The sequence below is a fragment of the Rousettus aegyptiacus genome, unplaced genomic scaffold, assembly GCF_014176215.1.
Source record: "Rousettus aegyptiacus isolate mRouAeg1 unplaced genomic scaffold, mRouAeg1.p scaffold_m13_p_3, whole genome shotgun sequence".
NCBI classification, from domain to species: domain Eukaryota; kingdom Metazoa; phylum Chordata; class Mammalia; order Chiroptera; family Pteropodidae; genus Rousettus; species Rousettus aegyptiacus.
Genome location: NW_023416306.1, coordinates 69605405 through 69609980, shown reverse-complemented (window position 1 = coordinate 69609980; position 4576 = coordinate 69605405). Strand labels below are relative to the sequence as shown.

The 4576-nt window shown below is 36.9% G+C and overlaps 1 pseudogene; it reads right to left on the bottom strand.

Moving 5' to 3' along the window:
- Nucleotides 1–4226: 4226 nt before the first annotated feature.
- LOC118600771 lies at nt 4227–4345 on the bottom strand (annotated as a pseudogene).
- Nucleotides 4346–4576: the final 231 nt, after the last annotated feature.

The window sequence follows — 4576 nt, the reverse complement described above, 5'->3', positions numbered from 1 at the left end:
TTTGATGCAATTGTAAATGGGATTATTTTCTTAATTTTTCTTTCTGATAGTTCATTATTGGTGTATGGAAATGCAATTGATTTCTGAATATTTGTATCCTGCTATTTTACTTAATTTGTCAGTTCTAACAGTTTTTTGGTGGATCTTTAGGGTTCTCTAAAGTACCATGACATCTGCAAATAGTGACAGTTCTAATTCCTTTCCAATTTAGATGTCTTTTATTTATTTTTTGTTTGATTGCTGTGACTAGGACTTCCAATACTGTGTTAAATAAAAGTGGTGAAAGTGGACATCCTTGTTTTGCTCCTGATTTTAAGGAAAACGTTTAGCTTTTTCACGTTGAATATGATGTTAATTGTGGGTTTATTATGTTTATATGGCCTTTATTATGTTGACACGTTTTCCCTATACTGACTTTGCAGAGAGTTTTTCTCATAAATGGATGCTAGATTTTGTCTAATGCTTTTCCTGTATCTATTGATAAAAACTTATGCGTTTTATCTTTTAATGAATTAATGTAGTGTATCACATTAATGTATTTGTGGATATTGAACCAATCTTGCATCCTAGAAATAGACCTAACTTAATCATGGCATGTGATATTTTTAATGTATTTCTGAATTCAGTTTGCTAATATTTCGTTGAGGATTTTTGCATCTGTGTTCATCAGAGACATTGACTCATAATTTTCTGTTTGTAATGTCTTTGTCTGGTTTTGGAATCAGGGTAATGGAAGTCTTGTAAAATGAGCTTGGGAGCGTTCCCTCTTCTTGGAATAGTTTACGAGGAGTAGGTATTAATTATTCTTTGAATGCTTAGCAAAATTCTTCTGTGAGGCCATCTGGTCCAGGACTTGTTTGTTGAGAGGTTTTTGATCACTGACTCGATTTTGTTAGTAGCAATTGGTCAGTTCAGATATTTGTTTTCTTGACTCAATTTTGGGAGGTTGTATGTTTCTAGGAATGTATCCATTTCTTCCAGACTGTCCAATTTGTTGGCATATAAATGCTTATAGTAATTTTTTTATAAGCCATTGTACTTCTGTGGAGACAGTTATCACTTATCCTCTTTCATTTCTAATTTTATTTATTTAGGTCCTCTCTTTTCTTGATGAATCTGGTTAAAGGTTTATCAATTATCTGTATCTTTTCAAAGAACCAGCTCTTGGTTTCATTGATCATTTGAATTATTTTTTAGACTCCATTTCATTTTTTTATGCTTTGATCTTTATTATTTTCTTCTACTTTGGATTTTGTTGTTCTTTTTCTAGTTCCTTTAAGCGTAAGGCTAACTTGTTTATTTGAGATTTTTCTTGTTACTTGAGATAGGCCTGTATTGTCATGAATGTCCCTCTTAGGACTGGTTTTGCTGTGTCCCATAGATTTTGAGTCATTGTGTTTTCATTTTCATTTGTCTCAAGGCATCTTTTGATTTCTTTCTTGGTCTCATTGTTAACCAATTCTTTGTGTGTGTGTGTGTGTGTGTGTGTCTTGTAATTTATTTCTAGTTTCATACTGTTGTGGTTGAAGAAGATGCTTATACGATATCAGTCTTAAAATTTATTGAAACTTGTTTTGTGGCCTAACGTGTGGTCTATCTTGGAAAATGTTCAATGTTCACTTGAGAAAATGTATGTTCTGCTGCTTTGAGATGAAATGCTGTAAAAATATCAATTAAATCTATCTGTTTTAGCCTGTCATTTAAGGCTGCTGCTTCCTTGTTGATCTTCTGTTTGGAAGATATGTCCTTCAGTGTCAATGGGGTGTTAAAGTCTCCTACTGTTACTGTATTATTGTCTATATCTTCCTTTATGTTGGCCAGTATTTGCTTTATATGTACAGGTGCTCCTAGGTTGGCTGCATATATGTTTACTAGGGTTATGTCCTCTTGAATTGATGCCTTATCATTGTGTAATGTCCTCCTTTGTCTCTTATTATAGCCTTTGTTTCAAAGTCTGTTTTGTCTGATATAAGTATTGCTACCTCAGCTTCTCAGCTTTTTTTTTTTCTTTTTTTCATTTCCATTTGCATATGATGTCTTTTTCCATGTCTTTATTTTCAGTCTGTGTGTGTCTTTCAATCTGAAGTGGGTGTCTTATAGACAGCATATGTATAGGTCTTGTTTTCTTATCCATTAAACTACCTCGTGTCTTTTGATTGGAGCTTTTAATCCATTTACATTTAAAGTGATTATTGCTAAGTAGAGAGTAATTGCCACTTTAGTATATATGTATGCATGTATTTATTAATTATGGGACATTGGTTAACGAAATCTAGTAAGTTTCAGGGCTACAATTTAGCAGTGAGGCATATATATATATATATATATATATATATATATATATAGTGTTGTGTGTTCACCGCCCATAGTTAGGTTTCTTGCTGTCACCACATATTTGACCCCTTTTACCCACATACCTCCCCACTCTTTCCTCTCCCCAGCCCCCTGGTAACCACTAGTTTGTTGTCCATGGCCATGAGTCTCTGTTTGTTTGTCCTGTTCATATGTTGCCTTTAGGTTTGTATCCCACATGTAAGTGATATCATGTGGTTTTCAACTTTTCTGTCTGGTAATTGCCATTTTAGTATTTATATTTTTGTTCTTTCCCCCTAGCCTTAAAGAAATCCCTTTAACATTTCTTATAATACTGGCTTGGAGATATTACAATCTTTCAGGTTTTTCTTATCTGTGAAACTCTTTCTCTCTCCTTCAATTTTAAATGGTAGTCTTGCTGGGTAGTCTTGGTTGTAGGTCCTTGCTTTTCATCACTTTGAATATTTTGTGCCGATCCTTTCTGACCTGCAAAGATTTTGTTGAGAAATCAGCTGACAGCCTTATGGGAGCTCCCTTGTAAGTAACTGCCTTTTCTTTTTTTTTCTTTCTTTCTTTCTTTTTTTTTTTTTGATGATTTTAGGATTCTTTCTTTGTCTTTAACCTTTGGCATTTTAAATATGATGTGTCTTGGTGTGGGCCTCTTTACATTCATCTTGTTTTGAACTCTCCATGCTTCCTGGGCTTGTATGTCTATTTTTTTGCCAGGTTAGAGAAGTTTAGGGTTTTTTTTTGGCGGGGGGTAGGGGGAGTTTCTCCTGTTCTTTCATTTGGCACAGTCTTCTTTATATTCTCATTTTGGCAGTCTCTCCATGTTCATATCTATATGTTAGGTAGATATGATACATCTCCCAATCTTGTCTGGTTAGCTTTATGTAGTAGGTGCCCATAGACCCATGAGATTTGCCCAAGAAATACTGGAGCTCAGGCCAAAGTTCGTTGTCCACCACTGAAAGTATTCCCTGAGGTATGCAAACTGAGGACTTCTGACCTCCACGTAAGGAGCCTTCTGCCAAAAGTGTAGGGCAGGGGTGGCTGTCCAGCCACAAAATAGCCACTGACAATCTGTGACTTGGGTGGTGCGCGTCTCAGAGAATTATAAGGTGGAGCGAGCAGATTTCATTAGGCCAGTGATTCAGAATTGCTGTGTGGTGAGAGGGCTCAACACAGGCAAGATGGCGTCTACGTGTAAGCTACATGGTAGGAGAGTGCAGCACAGTGATAAGTGTGGCTGTCCTTCCAGCCCTTGCCCTAAAGTCTCACATCTCAGTTCTTCCCTGTGTGTTTCTGGTACCCCCAGAGCTGTTGACCTTTCTCTTGAGCCCTTGTGAGTGCCTGCCTAATGTCCAGGTTTCCACCTGCCTTCTGTCTCACCCAGGTGGCTGGAATCCTTACTAATTTTTACAGTCAGATTTTGTGGGGCTCCTTTTCCTGGCACTGGAACCCTGGGCTGAGGAGCCCTGGTATGGGATTGGGGCTCCTTGCTCCTTAGTGGGGATCTCCACAGCCAGGATATCCCTTCTAATGCTCAGCTGCCACAAATGGGTGGGGAGCCGGCCTATTTCACGTCTCCACCCCTTTTACTACTCTTGTTGTGATTTCTTCTTTATATCTTTATTATATGAATTCTCTTCAGCTAGTCTTCAGATGGTTCTCTAGGTTGATTGTTTTATAATTTAGTTATAATTTTAATGTGGTCATAGAAGTAGGCAAGTACAGCATTTACCTACTCTGCCACCTTGACCAGAACTCCTCTGGTAATTCCATTTTTAATTACTTGAGGAACCTACATATATTAACTACACCACATTATATTCTCATCAATAATCTATAGAGTTTCAGGTTCTCTACATTCTGGCAATACATTTTCTTTCTTTCTTTCTTTCTTTTTTTAATGCCTACAGCACCTGGTCTTCTTAGGTGGTCTCCCATCCAAGTACTAACCAGGCCCGGGCCTGCTTAGCTTCCAAGATCAGATGAGATCAGGCACGTTCAGGATGGCATGGCAGTAGACCATTGTGGTAGTTTTGATATGTGTTTCTCTGATGATTAATGATGCTGAACACCTTTTTATATATTTGGCTTTTTGTTTTGGTTTGTTTTATTTTTTGCTATTGAGTTGTAGGAATTTCTTATGTGTTTTTGGATATTAACGGCCTATCAGATAAGTGGTCTGCAAATATTTTCTCCCTTTTTTTGGCTTGCCTTTTCACTCTTGATTGTTTCTTTTGCTGTGCAAAAGTTT